The 20,527-nt window shown below is 40.6% G+C and overlaps 1 protein-coding gene across 4 annotated transcripts in view; it reads left to right on the forward strand.

The window, feature by feature from the left end:
• The window catches only part of DLGAP1 (DLG associated protein 1), an 814,983-nt gene that overhangs the window by 210,602 nt on the left and 583,854 nt on the right, over positions 1-20,527 (forward strand). For all 4 annotated transcript variants that reach the window (XM_077270299.1, XM_077270301.1, XM_077270302.1 and 1 more), the window contains one exon: positions 8,222-8,299. The gene's annotated coding sequence lies outside the window, so the exon portion shown is untranslated. The remainder of the gene's footprint in view (positions 1-8,221; positions 8,300-20,527) is intronic.

Raw genomic sequence — 20,527 nt, forward strand, 5'->3', positions numbered from 1 at the left:
ATTCTTATCTGATTTGGAGGCATAAATAGCCTTGAGTGAAAAAAATTCTAAAGCTGCCATGTGCTTCAATGTCAACATAACTTAGTAATCACCCATAACTATTTGGAATTATTTTGTTGCTTTCAGCCTTCTATCACACAGGCTAGTATTATCCCTCTGCTTGATGAAAGCTCAGTCCAGCAGTGATCATCATTTACCAGTGGGGTCCAACAGTATGTTCTCATCCAAGGTTTGAAAGTGCAAATGATTGAACTCAACAGATTGACTCCCCTAGGACAAGTAGATTTGTAGGTCACATCTTGAGCACCTCTGGTATTTCATTCTTAACTTTGAGCAATAAATGCACATTGTCTATACATAACTCTGGAAAGTGGCGTCTTTATTTGTGTAGGACTCAAATTATACATAATGAACTTCAGAAAGCTTTACAGCACTTTGCACACACAAAGCTTTCTTTCTTGCTTTTGTTCAAAATTACAAAAAAGATGTCATTTGTCTCCTTCAGTCTCTACTAGCTACATTGTACTATATGTATTTTTTTCAAACTGTGGATCCCAAGATCTCAGAAATACCAGTAAGTTTATCCAATTGATCAACCATCACTTAAATTATACCTCAATTTTCATGACAATATGTAATCCTGTAATAATTAACAGATAAAAGAAAGATTCTGCCAGGATTCCGTAAAGCAAATTTAGAACTAAAGTTGGTATGCGCAGCTCTATACAAGCCCATAGTTTTAGTCGCCTATAAGGCTCTATGGTATTTTCTTATACCTCAGTTTCCCACCAAAACATATAACTATTTCTTGTTTCATTAGTACAGCAAACAAAAACAAATAAATTGTACTTTCCTATCAGTTACCGTTTTATGGAGGTATTCTCTCTGGATACATTGTATGGTATCAAATGATGGAAACATCCTTAATCTACAGGCTTGCCATATGAAAAGCAAACTTTATGACTGGAAGGACCTTAAATTTAGGAGGTGGTGCAACACACAGGAATGTAAAAAAACACTTGAGAGAATATCTCTCTCATACACTACTGCTTATCATGAGCAAATTGTCAATGCTCTGTAAATCTTGTCTTCAAATTGTCCCTTTGTTCAATCTGTGAAGGAGAAAAGATTGCAAAGTTCCCGACACGAGAAAATTAGGAAAATTCACTTTCCGATTAGATAGCGCTCTGATGACTGCTAGTGCTGTAGAAATGTAATAGGATATTCTGTATGAAGTAATGAAGACATGTTTTTTTGTGCATCTTTGTTGTATTTTAGCGAGTGACATAAAAGAATTAACCTAATACCGTGTTAGTAGGAACCTTGCAAATTGTTTTTCCAGCAGACGGTATCTGTATCTTTCATGTTGAACCCACTCTTCATGTTGTTTAGCAAATCTAATAATTTCATTATCTTTAATCCCTTGCTGATTAGACAGTAGATTAGAAAGTTTGGCTTTTAAGTTTTAAATAGCCGATTACAAAGCTACTCTTCAGGTCAGGATCTCACATAAATTGCTCTCTAACTTTGTATCTTCTAGATTTCTACTTACTAATGTAAATCAGTCATTGCAACATAATAATTCTTTTAGATTTTCTTTGTATTTTCTGCTAGTAGATTTTTTATTGTATTTTTGTACATCATTATCTGCAGCCATCTCGCCAAAGCTGCTATAGTAGCTGAGAGATACACTTTACAGCAGCCCCGACAGCTATAAATACAGAAGATTACTAATTGATCTTTATGGGGAAGTTTTTTTAAGCATACTCTTTGACTGTGTGTAGAGGAAAGGAGGAGATGATTTGTCCACTCCACCTATCAGAAATGGTCAGATCTTGCGTTATCTACTGAGTCCTATCATTATAATCCTACCTGTGAAGATAATGAGATATCTGCTGAGAAGAGATCTATCCCCAACAGGATGTGACAGTTTATGATGACGCTAAGTGGCCACATAAAAACTATAAATTACCAAAAAAAAAATGAGTTACAGCTGATAAAAACTGTAAGCCATTGGTAGCCATTGTGGTCTCAGCAGAAGAAAATAAACATTATTGGATGCACTTATGAAGCCTTTTAAGCCAGTTTTTATTATCACCAAAATATTCCAAATTTAGTCGCACACTATTTTTGCTCATAACTTTTTGCATTTTTGTGATTTTATGATGTTCCCGCCACTTGATATGTGGGTTAGAAAGTATGCATGGTTAGCTTAAAGTGAACTTGTCACCTGGTTTAGTCGATACGAGTTACAGCCATCACCTTTCAGGGCTTATATACAGCACTCCATAATACAGTACATAAGCCCACGATCCGCCCTGCAAGAGAAGAAAAATAACTTTTATTATACTCACCTGGAGGGCGGTCCAGTCCCATGGGTGTCGCAGGTCCTGGTCCGGCACCTCTCATCTTCTTGCAATGCCTCCCTTCTGCTTGCTTCATAGGTTCCCTGGCATTGCACTCGTGCAAAGGGAAAATTATCTGCCCTGTTGAGGGCAGAGCAAATTCCTGCAGTGCGCAGGCGCTGGGCCTCTCTGACATTTCCCGGCGCCTGTACACTGCAGCACTTTTCTCTGCCCTCAACAGGACAGATAAGTATGCCTGCGTAGGAGGCGGATGCCGGGGAGCCTGTGTGGATGACACACGGATGTGTCATCCACATGAAGCAAGCAGGAGGACGCCATCACAAGAAGATGGGAGGAGCCGGACCAGGACCAGCGACACCCATCGGACCAGACTGTCGTCTAGGTGAGTATAATAAAAGTTTTTTCTTCTGTTGCAGGTCGGATCTGGGGCTTATCTACAGCATTATAGAATTCTGCATATCAACCCTGAAAGGGGGTGGCCGTAACTCGTATCAGCCAAACCTGGAGACAGGTTCCCTTTAAAAAAGTCAAAATTCTTACACCAATAGAGGTTGGCTTAAAAAATTGGAGAAAAAAAGGTTTAGACATTGTTGTATCAAAAGTTGCACCAAATTGATCAGACATATTGAGACACATTGACAAATTTGGAGCAATAAAGGCTAAGCTGACTTCATAAATACATTTAATAAATCGTCTCTATGATTTCAGACCATACTGTTAATATAGATGCTGCAATTTTTCCTTTGAATAATGATTTGTGGTTTCAGTTACTGCTGGGGTTGTGTGAAATTATAATTTCTCCATTCTCATCTTATTGTGCAATTCGATCCTTCTCTTTGAATTTACTGCGAGCCCTTTATGTAGGAACAACGGACATGGGAGAATTGTAAAAATATGCCTTTCATAGGTCTATAAAAGATGACTGCAAATAATAGAGTGCTGATGCCTTGTGGACAATGCATGTCTTTACTTCCACATGAAACCTTACAAGAATACTGTAAAAATATTGTATTACTACAGCAGGTAAACGGTAATTCCGTAGTTTTCTCTCCCTCCAGTGAACATAGACAGTGTTAGTAATAGCTGCCTCAGATCATATTTACTGGAATCAGCTGTCACATTAGTCACTGGTGTTTCCTAATGTGTCTGAGTGATATATAATTTCACTTAAAGGGGAGGAAAGGAGAGCTAAATAATTTATGCACAGTCAAAAGGTTTTTGTGACAGATTTGTTCCAGGCTGAACATTTTTAAAGAAGAACCTATTGATAACCTCCCAATGATGACCTTTACAGGTTAAATAGAAAAAAAACAAGCAGAAAAACAATGTATAAATAAAAGATTCATTTACTATAGTTTTACTTTTTTTTAACTTTAGAAAAATGTCTCAATAGTAAATAATTTGTAAATAATAGTAACTTCTAATTGCTACCCATTTTGAAAAGTCCATCTTGTATTTTGTTTTATTCAATTCTGACGATTTTCTTGCCGTTCTTGATGAGGGGGTGTGGTGGAGTCAGACGCTCTTGATTAATTAAGAGGAGCACGCCTCTCCATAAATCTGGAGGGTCTGACGAGTGGCGGACGCCTCCGTGTGCTACGCCTGCCTGCAGAGAGATTTCTGGCATACGGAACGCCACAGGTCGTCATGAATTAGGCAAGCTGTGGTGTCACTTGTCATGCCCTACCTCCAACCATATCGGCAGAGCTCGAATAAACTAGCATGAAAACGCTCAAAGTCGTAAAACTCCTCAACTCCTAGTTGCGCCAAAAATTGTGATTTTTCAAAGCTTTTACAGAATTCTGTCGTGAAGGCTTTGATGAATTGGGCCCATAGTCTCCCATAGAAACACTTATTCTATTATACCATATCCAATGGAAAATGTCAATATTTTTTCTATCTATACCTTCTATTCTACAGCCCCATAGATTTTTTTAGGTGCTTATACAGAGACATAATATTGTCATGTGTATGAAAGTCATGCAACACATTGAAAATACTTAAAGAAACACATCCATCAAAGTTTCTATCCTCTCAATATATTGCAATCATCATATTGTATAGCACTGTGTACTTACAATTGCTCATTTTGCCTGTCTACCAAGCTAATTCTTCATCAACTCCTGATGCAGCTGCTCCCTCCTCCCCCTGCCAAGGACATTTGCAATGACTTCTGACTCATGCAGGGAAAATTAACCTCCAGTTTCTACATATAGCTTAGAAAGATTCAGTTAGTCAGTTTTTAATCATGTCATGTCATAGACCTAATGGAAAACAGAAGAATTATCTGGGTAGAAAGGCAAAATGAGCAATTGTAAGTACACAATGCCGGAAGTCATATTTATTTTAAACTACAATATATTGCAACAATTTCCCACCAGTTACCATTTTAATACATTTTAATACATCTATATTAGACTGAAAAATTCCCAAACAGCTCTGTGTAGATGTTTGCCAGTAAGCAATGCTGGGAAATCTCAGCTCTGAAGTGTGCAGATTTGTAAATGCAGTTCTGGATTAAAATACAGGCTGGAATTTATTATCAGTACAAGAGAACTAATGTAATGTCTTCCCAAGGTTATGTGTGTTCAGAGGACGACTACAGAGTTCATGTGTAAGAAAAGTTAAAAAAAATACATGTAGTGTAGCTCTTGATTTTATTATAGTGGTTACATCAATAAAACAACATCGTGCTGGGATGTCTGCCTCTGTTCTCCTTTAATGAGATACATATGATTTCATGAGAGACCTTAGATTTCAGATATGCTGATAGACGGGATGTATGCATCAATAAATAAAGTGGCATCATAAACCACCAAGAGCAATTAGAAGGTGACTGTGTGGGAGTAATCTCATAATACACCACAAATGGCCATTTAAATACACAGGGGAAAATGTTAAAGTACATAAGATAATGATATCCATTTATGCAAAGGTCCCAAGGGACTAAAATTGATCATTTAGCCCTTTGTGGCTATATATTTGAGGATTGTGCAGATAAGAGTTTGTAGCATATCCCTAATAATTAATGTGCCACATTAGTTTTATTTTGGGCTGCAGAAAGAATTATTGATGCATCTCTTGTCTATTACCGTAGTCTGCGGTTACAGGCTGAAAGCATTGTGACGCAGGTATAAAGAGTTAGCATTGTATATAGCTGTGTTCTAACAATGTCTAAAATAAACCTAAACAGTCTGATAATATACATTTGAACTAAGAAATAGCATATATATTTACCGTATATATAAAGATACATGTAAAATGATCACGATAAGACTGTCAGTACCCTTTTTGATTATATTCATAAATTTTTGAAGGAGTGGAGAAACTTTTGACACCCCCCTTTGAAAGTTATATACTGATATAATGTATTGCCATGCTTGAATGTAGTTTTATTTGGTTTTTGGCCTACAGCAGTTGGTTAGCTGCAGATAGGGTTAACTATTGGGGTCAGCCCATTGTGGGAGGAGTTACGTGGGCAAAAGGAACTCAGTTCCTGTTATTAGGCAGATAGAGAACATTGTTGAAAGGAGAAGGACTGAAGGTGGTAATGTTTTCAGACCTATAAAAAAAAGGGTTGTGTGTGTGAAGGGAGACCACCATACTTGGATAGCACGTTCTGAAGTAATCAATGATTAAGTGGCAGAAGAATTCTTTATCTCAGGTAAGTGTGGCCTACAGCAAAAATTATCTATATTAGATAAAGAGTGGAGGTGTTGCCAGATCTGAGGGTCATAGAAGGAGAAGGTAGCCAGTATGTACCACATGTTCTGCTATGGGGAACTGGAGATGCAGTGGTACTCATCAAGGAGTGTGAGGCCCTCATTAAATGTACTTTGAGAATAGTAGTAAGGAGTTGTAGTGATGCACCCCAGCCAGTGAGGTGCTCACACAAAGGGAAGATGGAAATTCCTATAGTGGTTGCTGGTCTAATGTAACAGAAATAATGTACCACCAAATGTAACCATGAAGTTCCTGCCTCTGGGTTATGGGCAAGATGTATTCTTAAAGTGTTGTGCCTGCTATCTGATGTATATACTTCTCATCAGTTTGTCCAGTAAAGAATAGTTTATGTTTGTTCTCTGCTCGCCTTCATTCATTTCTAGTTCATTGGGTCATGGGCTGTCATTTTAAGTAGCAGCATGCGGTCTGCAGTGGTGGATCGCTAGGGTAAAAGCACACACACTCCGCCAGGATGCCATTTTCCTGGAGTGTGGCTGGACACGGACACGAACTTCAACCACAGACGCCCAATTATATATCAAAAGTTCATTTTGAATGGATTGCTCCTTTAAAAATGTGTCCTCTGTGGATGTAAAACCAACCAAAAAATGGTCAGAATAGAAAAAGTAAAAGTCCACTAATCAGTCCTCTGTCAATCCTTTCAGACATATCTGAGGCTGTCCACTGATCTCTAGTTCCTGGTTCATCTCGATAACCAGAAAATGGCTGCATAGCCAATTACCGGCAGCCAGTGGTGGTTGTATGGACAGTATATGTTCATGTCTGTGTATCAGGAGATCATCTCTGCCACAGAAAGTAGAGACTGGCAGGGGACTAGGCAGCATTGGGACAGAATTGTTGTGGCATCAGAAGAAGGTATCATTTTTTAGGGGGGTTTAAACTGATCTTCTGTCCAGTCATGTATCCATTGTACCCAAATGATTTGTACTGGTTTTAAGTGAATATTAGAAGATATAATTCTGAAGGACTCATTTTCCGATTATCAAAGTGGCTGCTATTTCCTCCATAACTACCCAGATGGGCTCGAATCTTAGAAAAACCTCCAGGTAGTGTACAAGTAAGCGGTCTCTTTTTCCATGAAGGTTCTTGTGTATAATAATGAAAGTAATAATTTCTAAAACTATTTTTACAGATTAAGTTATTTTAACCACAGAATTATGCAGTGTAGTTTCCCAGGCTGTTATTTTTCTACTGTGCATTTAGAAACAGATGGTATGAGTTAGATTTAAATATAAAGTAATGTGTGAGAGGAGAAAATATACATTTATGTTCTACCTGTTTTTTTTTAATAAAAATGTATCTACTTGCTTATATTTCAGCTGGCAGTATAACACAGATTTTTTATGATTTATGAATAAGTTTTTTCTGACTACTTTACTTTGGATCTGCAGCATTCTAGTGTCAGAACGGATGTGCTGCAGAATTGAAAATTCATAGAATGGCATGAATTCACTGAAGATTTAATTTACCATGTGTGGATTAGATCTGGATCAAATCTTTACTGAACTGCAATTTGGAGTGGATTTACCCCCCAAATCCTTGAACAATCAAAAAATTGTTCATATAATTACCCTATTAGCGAGTTCAATGCGAGAAACTCTTGCATCAACTCCTGGCACTGCCGCCAGCACCGGAGTGTGCGGCTGCGTGTATTTCTATGCAGCTGAACGCTCCGATCCCAAGTGCCGGCGGCAGTGCCAGGGCTTGATGCGAGAAACTAGCATGAGTTTCTTGCGTTGAACTCGCAAGTGTGACCCCGGCCTTACATTGTATAAAACTCGTCCGATTTCACTGATTTCCACTGAATTGGCCAACCAGATTATTTTGTGCACATAAGGATTGAGCGGTGGGAATTCAATCATCCGATCCTTTTGTTTGGTGGAGAAATAAGCAGCTGCTAGGTGACTTAAATAGAGGCTTTCTTATAGACAACACAGGAAACCTTGGCTGAATGTGTTTGTGTGTTACTTGACATGTTTATAACTGTACTGATTGACAAAGAAGTATCTATTGTGTTATGTGGCATAAAAGAGGAAATATCCTCTGTCTCCGTGTTTTGTAGGAACTTCTTTTAAAAGATCAATTTATTAATATTTAATTTTTTTTTACAGTACAGTGTAACATCACTGATCCTACCAGCTCATTTCCCTTCACATTTGCACAATAACAATGAAAATCTGACAAAAAAGGTATGTGTACTGTACAGTTTTTTTTATATTTCTAAGATCTATTTTGTTTTAAATACATATATATACCATATGGACATCTTTGCATTGAACTATTAGGCTGTGTTCCCACAATGAGCTTTTCATGATTTTGTTACGCTGCAGAATTTCTTCACCATTTCTGCACCTATTATTTAAATTGGGCTATTTGTGGCTTTTCATTGCGTTTTTGTGTGCATTTTTTTTTAACATGTGTTTTTATCGCGCTTTTGATGCTGTGGGTTTTGTCTCTTGATGGTGTGTCATGCTTTAAATAAAGCTGTTTTGCTTTTGATACTTCCTGGTATTTGGCTTTGACAAAACGTTATTGACATACTGAGGTGCGGATTACATGTTTTTTGATGCGTTTCAACTGCGGAAATGCACTAAAAATGCATGTAGATTTTTTACTTGCGAAATGTCAACATCTAAGGGGAAATTCAGTGTACCAACAAGAGAAATTGACATGCTGTGGATTTGAAACACGCACCGCTGATGAGTTTATGTTAGGTTAAAAAAAGCACTGTGGGCATGAGGCTCCTAGAATTCCAATCCATTTTGCTGGAACTGTAAGACAGAGCGTTCTTGACTCACACAGCATCAAAAATGCACCAAAAGTTCATCGTGGGATCGTAGCCTTATAGTGTTAATTTTCTTCTTAAATGCCAAATTAAGCAACTTTCTAAACAGTCTTCATTAAAAATTCCTTTCAGTTTTCGTGCTGTGTAGTCTGTAAAACATCTTCACATTGCTGGCTGTCTTGTTGCTTCTGTCATAGATCTGGCAGCACACGTTTCCTCTGGCTGCTGTGGACTCAGGGCAAGCATTATCATCTCTATCCAATCTTAACTTACCCTCACTTCTTTTAGTGTTAGAAATAATGAGACTGGGAGGAAGGAGGTTGTACAAGGCAGAACTGAATGTAGAGGGGTGTGAGTATCCAAGTGTCTAGGGAAGGCAGGTCAAACAGACTGAAGAAATTGGGAGGAAAGCAAGCACATGGCAGTCTAGAAAGAAGAGAGAGAGAATCACATACTCCTCAGCATCAGTATCTATCAGTACATCAGAAATTAGATGCTTTGTGTGGTATAGAAGACGCAATCGGTACAGAAATTAAAGGGGTTGTCCTGTCTAATTCGATAAGTCTGCAGTCATACTGTGCACTGCAGGGATTTGCTGGTTTCAGACCCAGGACTGGAGGGTATACATACCCCTGTCCAGTGGGCACGCCCTGCTCTCCATATACTTGTATGGAGCAAAGCCATGCTCTCTAGTCGGCCACACCCGTTGGTTGTCTGCCTCACTGGTCTCTACTTTACTGGGTTTTGGATCAATTTTTGTAACTTGGCATTTTTTTTTTTTGTCTAAAATAAAATTCCACAAATGGTTGCAAATTATTCCATTAGAGTGTGCGGTGAATTTTTGCTATTTATTTCAGGGACCACCACGGTCCATTCTACCAGCACCTCGCTTCTACAGTGACCTTGAGTGCACACCAATACCTACTCTACTTGCCTCACTGGTCGAGGCAGGGGCTCAGCTCAATACAAGTGAATGGAGCGAGGCCACGCATACTGGCTGGGAGTATGTATAAATCATACTCTTCATTTCTGGATCTGAAACCAGCAAATCCGCACAGTGCACAGTGCGTGTGCTGGGGGATTCATGAGTCTACAGTCACACAGAGTGACTGCAGACTTATCGATTTAGACCTGACAGTCCCTTTAAGATGTCTTTGTACATGAGAGCTAGTGAAGACAACAGTGTCCTGGACATACTGACCTTACATCCGGGATGTATTATGATATATTCAGATGCAGCATTTTTGGTCACATAACTTTTGTGACAGTCCCATTCATCTAAATGAAATTGTATAAATTCATATTTTTATGTAAATGCAATCCATTTCAGTTGAATAGAACTGATTTGCCGTGAGTAACAAATCTGTTGTGTGTGAATTTACTGTTACATACCCAAATGAGCCTAAATACTTTTACGTCCAAACAGACTAAAGTATTATAGGAGTGATACCTTCATTGTCTAACCATTAGCTATTATACGTAGATGACCCTAAATACATACAGATGCCCAGACTTCTATGTAACCTTACACACCCATAATAATTCCAAAGGAAACAGTGTATCCTGGAACGATTTTTGTGTTATATTTTATTCAATCATGTGGCAAATGTTCTGAAGCCCAACCAATGATCTTACTTTAATTCAAAGTGTTTTCCACTTTTAGAAAAGTAGACCCCAACCAATCAGACAGTAGTAAAAAAGTCCAGCGCCTGCTCCTTGCCGCTGTTCCTTTGTCTGTGGTTTGGCTGCAGCGGTGATGTCATGACTACAGTGTGCATGATTGCTGGAGCCAATCACTGAGCTCAATGGCTCTGTTGTTGTTAGCAGCATGAACTACTGATATCAGTGATTGTCTGCAGTGGTGGTGCGTGCTGTAGTCATGTCATCACTTCTGCAGCCCAGCCAAAACACAGACATCTTAGCAATGGCAGGGAACCGGCAGCGGACCGATAAAGGATGAGTACTAATTCTATTTTTTACTTCTAAGTGATCAGTTGAGGGTCTACACTGACAGACCCTAATAGTCCATGAGCCGGGCCAGATATCGGTACCACCCGGAGTGACTAATTTTCTTTGGTATTTTTAGGTAGATGCATGTCTGTAGTTTATTTTTTGATATGATAGCCCTTACATATACGTAGCTTATTAACCCCTTCAGCCCTAGGCCTATTTGTACCCAAGTGCCTAAGCCAATCTGACCTGTGCCACTTCATGGGCTAATAACTTTGGAACGCTTTCACCTATCCAAGCCATTCTGAGATTGTTTTCTCGTGACATATTGTACTTCACGTCAGTGCTAAATGGGAGTCAATATATTTTACCTTTCTATATAAAAAAATGCTAAATATTCGGAAATTTTGGAAAAATCGGCAATTTTTTAACTTTGAAATTCTCTGCTTTTTACAAAAATACTGATACCCCCCATAATAGTTATTAATTTACACTCCCCACATGTTTACTTCATATTGGCATCATTTTGAAAATGAAACCTTATTGTTTTACGACGTAATAGGGCTTATAGTTTTATGCGCAATTTTTCACATTTACAGCAAAACCCACTTTTCAAAGGACCAAGTCACTTCTGAAGTCACTTTAAGGGGCTTACATAACAGAAACCACCCATAAATTACCCCATTTTGCAAACTACACCCCTCAAGCTGTTCAAAACTCATTTTTAAAAACTGTTAACCCTTTAGGTGTTCCACAGGAATTTTAGCATGAGCCAAGAACCAAATATGACGATATCGGTACCACCCGGAGTGACTAGATGTAGTATTTGTAACAAAATTTAATCCAAGTTATGTAAATACACACTGAACATGTCATGTGCATATATATATATATATATATATATATATATATATATATATATATATATATATATATATATATATGTTACTCCATAATATCTTCAACATCGGACTCTGAATCTGACTGTTGTTCTACTGGCTCGTCTTCAGTACCCTTGTTCTGGCATGTCTGTAATCTGCACATGTCTGTGCACTTCAGGCCATTGCTGAGGCAAGTACACTGAGGAAGTTCACATGACCGCACACACTTGCAGGACAGTAGCTGTATAATAGCTTCTGGTGCTGGTGCCCCTTGCATCCACTTGACAACAAGCTTTCCGTCGTTATCTATCATCCAACCGCAGTCTGTTGGGTTTGCAACCCATGGCTGGCTCTGCAGACTTCTCCTCCAGATCGCAGCCTGGTAGTTTGCACGCAGTGCATGCATGAAAAGGCAGTCCTGGCAAGGAGGGAGTTGACTTGACTCTACCACTCCACGTCTGGCACAGAACAGCTGATAACGGAGCCTGTTTACCTCAGTTGTTTGGGTAGTTGGCAGGTACATGTGGCAGGTGATTTCCTGTAACTTCTCAAAAAGTTCGGTAGACACTTCCCATGAACGACCAACTTCCTGAAAGGCATCCTGGTATGTCTTGTTCATCTTCAACTGCTTGAGTGTCGTCATCTTCCCACGGCCAGCGAATGCACTGACGGTGTCACAGCCTGTAAATGCATGCATACCAATCAATGAATCACATACGCTGCCTCCCAATGTTCGGCTCAGAGTGGTGATATCCAGGAATCTTGTCCGGTTCTGTGTACCGCATTTCTGGAACAGGTGGGATGGGATTTTGTGGCACATGCCCAGACACAGGACCATGACATCAGTATCCTCCGAAGTGATGATGACCGACTTGTAACCAGATTCTGCTGCATGAAGAGCATGGAGAAGGAGGCGTGTGTCTGCTTCTTCTTGATTTGACTTAAGGTCAGCAGCCTCTTCCCACTGTTCTTTGGTGATCTTAAAGCAGAGCTGCTCACATGTGACATACAGCTCCTTCTCCTCAAGCTTCTCCCTGTGGTGTTTCGCCTTCCATTCTTCTACCAGAAACTTTATGAGACTTGCCTTGTTGGAGGAACTACTTAGAAGCTTTTTCCACTGCTGGATGTTGTGCCCATGTTGAATGTTCTTGAAATGGATCCCTGTGCCTTCATATCTGTTGACTCTTTCTGTATCTTTGATGGATGTCTCCTTGTAGACGTCAAAGACAATATCAATGCGCTTGCTCTTAGCACCCTCATGGATAGCGCGACTCATTGCTGTGCCTGCTAGCTGGCCAAATGTTGCATTGTTTCCCTTCAGTTTCTGAACCAGGCTCATCCCATCAATGATGGTTGCAGAGGGCTCGGGGATCACTTCTGCAGGACGAGCATTCCTCTCCAACTCCCTTGCGAGGGCAGCCTTGTTGGTCTTGCGGATAGACCCATCACCATTGGCAAGTGCCCATGGCAATGGACCCAGGGGATGAGTCAAGACATCACTCATTTGTAGCTTTCTGTTCTCAGCTACAAGTATCATCTGGCCAAATAGGTTTCTGTCAGCCTTCAAAATTACCTCCTTGCCAAGACCTTGTCTGCGTGTCTTCATTTGGATGTTAGAGAACGTTTTAAGTTTGTTCTTCGTCATCTTGTCATGAAACAATGTAGTTGGCTTATCGGTACCCAAACGCTCATCCTTGAATGTTTGATATGCATCCTCTCCTATACTGTATGCCCCTTGAAGGTCTTTGGCTACATCTGGTGGTGCTACAGTCGCTGTTGACAAACTGATAAGTTCACCATTATGCTCTTTGTTGAAGGGGTTCACCCAACCTGTCTCCAGCAGTTGAACGAAAGATTGGACATCGGCTTCATCTCTTCTAATCCTAGACACCTGTAGGTCTGAATGGCTGAAGTCAGTATATTGTTGGCCTACCAGGGCCCTCAGCTGCCTCAAGTACATACTGCGGTACTCTGATGTCAGGTAGAACCTGGAAACAGCTCCAACTTTGAGGCTGAAGCCTTTTGTGCCCCCTGGTGTCTGGGTGTCTTTGTTGATTGTCTCTTCAATGGTCTGGTCCACAGGAATTCGTCCAAAAGGATTCTTGCTACCGATCTGGACCGAAAAGCCACCTTGCATGAAGTATTCATGGACCTCTGGGTGTTCTATGGGCAGCCGAGACATTGTGGCATAGTAATAGGTTAGGTATCGGGCATAGTTGACCTTGTCATAGGCAAAACACCATGGTATCATCTGTCGGATTGCTCCTAGGTGAAGCATCCAGTTGCCTTCTCTTGAAGCTCGAACCAGGGCCAGCATGGTCTCGACCATGTCCAAGTATGACATCCAGAATGCTGAGAGTTGTTCATTTCTGAGGGTCTCAAGATAAACTTGAAAGAGCTTCAGGGTAAGTGTGCAAGATTCATTATCCAAGAGCTTTTCGAAGGATCCCTGCGACACACTGATGCGAAAGTTTGTGATGTTCTTCAGTGTTTCATCCAGATGGTGAAGGTCCCTTGCATGGTTTTCTTCTAGCCATGGAAGGAAGTTTTTCCATGCAAGCCTCATAAGTGCTTCATAGACCAGCTTGTGTAGTCTCACTGCTCTGTTGTACCTCCGGCCGTCCATCACTCCAGACACTGATCCTTCAGCGATTACACCGGATTCAACACACAGATCTCTAAGGCCTGCATCCTGAAATCTGTTCCCTATGATAGAGAGGAGATTACAGATTGTGTGGAAGACACCCATTCTAATTATAATGTTCTTGAACTTCTCCTGTTTCCAGATAACCTCGGCAGCTTTGGCATAGAGTGCTTGATCAAACACACACACAATTCTGTTAAGCTTCAGGGTCTGCATGATGGCATGTGTTTGCTCCAAGACTTCATTCACAGTGGACATGGCTGTTGCAGGAGCATTGATAGTGGGCAGGTAGCTTACAGTGTCCTGGGCCACTACAATGTCGCTGCGGATTTTTATGTTGAACCCAGTCCAACTGCTGGTGGTCTGATCCTCATGGTCTGACATTCTAGCCAGAAGCCAGATATGGTTTTTGGTTTTTGAATCCTGGACCTCCTTGGTAGAGTCCTGTTCAGCACAGAACGTGTATGTGTCAGTGTGTGTGCGTGTGTTGGGGCACCTCAGGGTGTCTTCAAATGTGACATAGCCCCCTAGATTTCTTCCAGTAAAATTTGCACTCCAAAAGTCATTTGGCGCTCCTTCCCTTCCGAGGCCTGCCGTTCCCCAATACTGCAGTGTACGACAACATATCGGGTGTTGTTGTGTTCGGGAGAGATTGGTGAACAAATAGTGGGGTGCATTTTTTGCTGGTACACCTCTTAAAAATAAAAAAATGAGCCTAAAATGACACCTTCATGTAAAAAATGCACTTTTTCCATTTTCTCAACCAAGTGTTTCCAACTACTGTGAAACACTGGTTGGGTCAAAGTGGTCACTATACCCCCTAAAAGATTCCTTGGGGGTGTAGTTTCCAAAATAGGGTCACTTTTTGGGGTTTCCACTGTGGGGGTACCTCAGGCAGCCTTCAAATGTGACATGGCCCCCTAGATTTCTTCCAGTGAATCCGCCACCCAAAAACCACATAGCGCTCCTTCCGTGTTGAGCTGTGCTGTGTGCCCATACTTTAGTTTACGAGTACATGTGGGGTGTTTCTATAAACTGCAGAATTAGGGTAACCAAGTTTGGGTTTGCCGTTAACCCTTGCTAGGTTGCAGGTAAAATTGGATTACAATGTAATATCTGGAAAAAAAATGAAATTTTGAAATTTCGCCTTCATTCTGCTAAAATTCCTGTGGAACACCTAAAGGGTTAACAGTTTTTAAAAATGAGTTTTGAACAGCTTGAGGGGTGTAGTTTGCAAAATGGGGTAATTTATGGGTGGTTTCTGTTATGTAAGCCCCTTAAAGTGACTTCAGAAGTGACTTGGTCCTTTGAAAAGTGGGTTTTGCTGTAAATGTGAAAAATTGCGCATAAAACTATAAGCCCTATTACGTCGTAAAACAATAAGGTTTCATTTTCAAAATGATGCCAATATGAAGTAAACATGTGGGGAGTGTAAATTAATAACTATTATGGGGGGTATCAGTATTTTTGTAAAAAGCAGAGAATTTCAAAGTTAAAAAATTGCCGATTTTTCCAAAATTTCCGAATATTTAGCATTTTTTTATATAGAAAGGTAAAATATATTGACTCCCATTTAGCACTGACGTGAAGTACAATATGTCACGAGAAAACAATCTCAGAATGGCTTGGATAGGTGAAAGCGTTCCAAAGTTATTAGCCCATGAAGTGGCACAGGTCAGATTGGCTTAGGCACTTGGGTACAAATAGGCCTAGGGCTGAAGGGGTTAATAAGCTACGTATATGTAAGGGCTATCATATCAAAAAATAAACTACAGACATGCATCTACCTAAAAATACCAAAGAGAATTAGTCACTCCGCTTGGTACCGATATCGTCAAATTTGGTTCTTGGCTCATGGACTATAAGGGCATGTTCACATGTGGCGTTTTTGCTGCGCTTTTTAATGCAAATTTTCAGCTGTGTTTTGCAGTACCAGCAAAGACTATGAGATTTCAGAAATCTCATGCACACAACTTTGTTATTTTGTCCTCAGTATTTTGTGATTTGCGTGGTTTTTACAGAATAGAGCATGTCCCTTCTTTCAGCATTTTTTCGGCGCTTTGTACCCATTGAAAATAATGGGTAGTGAAAAAACTCAAGTATCAGGCTTTGCTGTGTTTTTTGTGCCAAAACCTTATGAAGTAGAAATTTTTTTTTTTGTTGCTAAATTTTATCAGCATGCACAAGAGACAAACGTAGCATGACAAAAACACTGCAAAAAACGCAACAAAAGCCAAGAAAAACCTACTTTTATCTGCAATTTCTTTACTGCCAAGAAGTAGGTTTTGCTGCAGAAAAAAATGCAGCAAAAATGCCACATGTGAACATAGCCTTAGTCTGTATTTACCTATCACCTATGTGCATTCACTGCCAAAATCTGTGTCCTTTTGGCCATGTAACATTTTCTGTAACCTTAGGACAGAATGAGTGACCCATGTCTCCTCATTACTTCTCTCCTCTCATATTTAACCTGAGGCTTTAGTTATCTCATGTGTCAATGAATCGGAGCATGCTCAATTATAAAGTATAAGAACTTTTCAGTGTTGAAGAGCTAATGTATATCCATATACACTGACAAGAATAAGGTACAGGACAGCAATGGGTATTGCCTGCTCTATGCTTTTGGGACATACACAGATAATCTCCATACATCCGTGCCTATACTAAGGCTATGTGCACATGTTAAGCATTTGGTGCAGAAATTCATCATTTCTGCATCTCTTGGCAGGAAAAACCCTGCATAAAATAGGCAGCGTTTTTACATGCTTTTTTGGGTGCAGTTTTTTCCCCTGGTCATTAGTATGAGTTCAGTCTACAGCAAAAACTCTGAAAGAATTGACATGGCGCGGATTTAATTCTGCGCCAAATCTGCAAGTCACAAATATTCAAAGTGTGCATGAGACATCTGGATTCTCATTCACTTTGTTGGCATCAGGAAACCCTTTAGATTTTGTGACAAATCTACAATAAATCTGCAATGTGTGCACAGCACCTAAGAAATATAGAGAAACTGCATTGTCATCCAACATGTTGATAGACTACAGAAGGAAACCGCTTGAGATAACATTCTGTAGACAATGCAATAAAAATATTATAGGTATTATAGGGGGCTTTTTCTAGTATTGATACTGTTTAACAAGTTACCACCAATAACTGAACATGGATCATTTTTATATATTGTGACAGAGTCACTGGTGAAGTAATAGAGGGGAGATACGTGTCACTGCACATGATGACATCACTGATGTAAAACCAGAATAGTTTCCTCCAGCACACTACGTGTTGAGAGGATGAAATGAGTTATGTTATGGGCTAGTTTTAGTGGACCTCCATAGAGCGGCTAGGAGGGGGTCCACCGTATCTCCACCTGCAATGTCCTGACAGGACCTGTGTGATGTCAAGATCATGTGACAGGCACATGATGGAGTAGTCACAAGGTCTGGGCTTAGATGGCTGAAGGTCAGAGCTTTCAGTGTTCAGTATGTGCCTGGAGAAGGAGCACTCCAGGAAAGTGTTGCATGGACATGTGAAGCTGAACAGTGTGTGCTCTGACAGCCATGAGTAGGAGGAACCCCCCTCACTGAAGAACTGTGTTTGTTCTGCCACCACTTTGTTTTCCTGTTTTGCCCAGAGGGCTGTATTTTCTTTACCACACCTTGGTTTATGCTGCCTACTATAAACCAAACGAAATTCTTAAAGCCACAGTGTACCTGTGTCTACCTCAGTGTGCAGCCAAGTAAGGCTTCTTTCACACTAGCGTCGTACTCGGCCCGTCACAGAGCGTCGGGCCGACGTACCGACGCTAGCGTTGTTTGCGCCACACAACTGGTGCAGCGGATGCTGTTTTTCCACGCATCCGCTGCCCCATTGTGAGGTGCGGGGAGGTGGGGGCGGAGTTCCGGCCGCGTATGCGCGGTTGGAAATGGCAGTCCGTCGGCCGCAAAAAACGTTACATGTAACGTTTTTTGCAGCCGACGGTCCGCCACAACACGGCGCAATCGTCGCACGATGGTTGCGACGTGTGGCAAAGCGTCGCAATGCGATTCTAATGCTAATCAATGGTGAAAAAACGCATCCTGCAAGCACTTTTGCAGGAAGCGTTTTTGCAACCAAACGACGCATAGCGACGTGCAGTGCACGACGCTAGTGTGAAAGAAGCCTAAGCCGAACTACCACAATATATTTTAAATCAAAACACAATATATTTTAGCATAAATTATTATTCAGACTGGAATACCCCTTTAAGGTTATGCATGTGCTGCTTTCCATAAAATATTTTATCTACACTATCAATGTATTGCTTCTCTTGATCTAATAGAAATGAATATTTGATACTTGAAACCATACCACATATCAAAGTCACTGCAACCTCTTCCTCAATGTATACAGTTATGAAGAAAAGATGCAGAAGCAGTAATAGAATTCTAAAGCATGAAAATCTAGGTCATTTTGTGTAATTAGCAGGTATTCAGAAATCCATAGTGCTTTATAAATATACATTAAGTTTTGCAGAGAATTTAATAAACAAAGTTTTCATGAAACATGACATAAATTCTCCACTTGCACACAAAGATCATATATTGCTACTAGCAGCGGGTTCTGAATAGTCTATGCCAAAATGTTTTACTGCACAAAATGAATTTCTAAAAAAAAAAAAACCATAAGGGCACACAATATATTTAAATAAGCTGGAATTATTAGCTTTCAAATAATTCTTTTCTTCTCGCAGTGCTTCCACCTACTCAGCTTCCATCCATTCTGTAAAGGAACTATATTTGGCCATAAGAATTTTCACCTGCTGCTGAAGATACCTCATAGGGTTCACAGACAAAGCCAGCTGAAAGTTTACTTTGCATTTCGAAGGCTAGTATTTACCAGCCAGGGCAATCACATAGGTAGCATTCATATGCTAGTGGCACACGCAGAACATGATGTGCTTAGATTTCAATATGTTTAAATTGAACACGGTTTTTAATTTGAGGCTTCCTTTTTTCATTTGACTACTTTGTACAAAACTGCAAAAAAATACAACATAATCAGCAGAGACAGCCAGAAAAAGCTGACGAAAATATCAAGACCCAACCATCGCTACAGAGAATGACTAACTACGGGAACAGTAGAGAAGTAGAACAATCATTGGTAGATCTCTCTAAAAATTAGGGTCACAATCTGGCTGCAGATTAGGAGATAGTACATACTTATAAGAACTTCACATTGTACTGTCAATGGCCAAATAAAAAGGGAAATCACATTTCAGACTTTTATGACATATCTACAGCCAATGTCATATACTGTACTAGCTGTTTCCACCCAGCTAACGCTCGGCATGCTCATTGCTAGTTAATTAACGCTGCTAGTGATTAAACTAAAGTAAATAATGACAACATTCAATAGCGCTTACGCAGGTGGTAAATTAACTTAAAATGAAGTTATTAATAATAATAATTAAAAATCAGAATAATACTAATACATTTTATTCACAGTGTAAATTCAAACTGGATTCGTGTGGTAATGTGTGGGGACAGAGCCTTGTGTGGTAATGTGTGGGGACGGAGCCTCGTGTGGTAATGTGTGGGGACGGAGCCTCGTGTGGTAATGTGTGAGGACGGAGCCTCGTGTGGTAATGTGTGAGGACGGAGCCTCGTGTGGTAATGTGTGGGGACAGAGCCTTGTGTGGTAATGTGTGGGGACGGAGCCTCGTATGGTAATGTGTGAGGACGGAGCCTCGTGTGGTAATGTGTTGGGACAGAGCCTTGTGTGGTAATGTGGGGGGATGGAGCCTCGTGTGGTAATGTGTGGGGACGGAGCCTCGTGTGGTAATGTGGGGGGATGGAACCTCGTGTGGTAATGTGGGGGGACGGAGCCTCGTGTGGTAATGTGGGGGGATGGAGCCTCGTGTGGTAATGTGTGGGGACGGAGCCTTGTGTGGAAATGTGGGGGGCGGGATTATGTGTGGTAATATGGTGGGGGTGGGATTATGTGTGGTAATGTGGTGGGGGAACAGGATTATGTGTGGTAATGTGGTGGGGGAATGGGATTATGTGTGGTAATGTGGTGGGGGAGGGATTGTGTGGTAATGTGGTGGGGGGCAGGATTATGTGTGGTAATGTGGTGGGGGGGCAGGATTATGTGTGGTAATGTGGTGGGAGGGCGGGAT

The sequence above is a fragment of the Ranitomeya variabilis genome, chromosome 6, assembly GCF_051348905.1.
Source record: "Ranitomeya variabilis isolate aRanVar5 chromosome 6, aRanVar5.hap1, whole genome shotgun sequence".
In the NCBI taxonomy this organism is placed as follows: Eukaryota; Metazoa; Chordata; class Amphibia; order Anura; family Dendrobatidae; genus Ranitomeya; species Ranitomeya variabilis.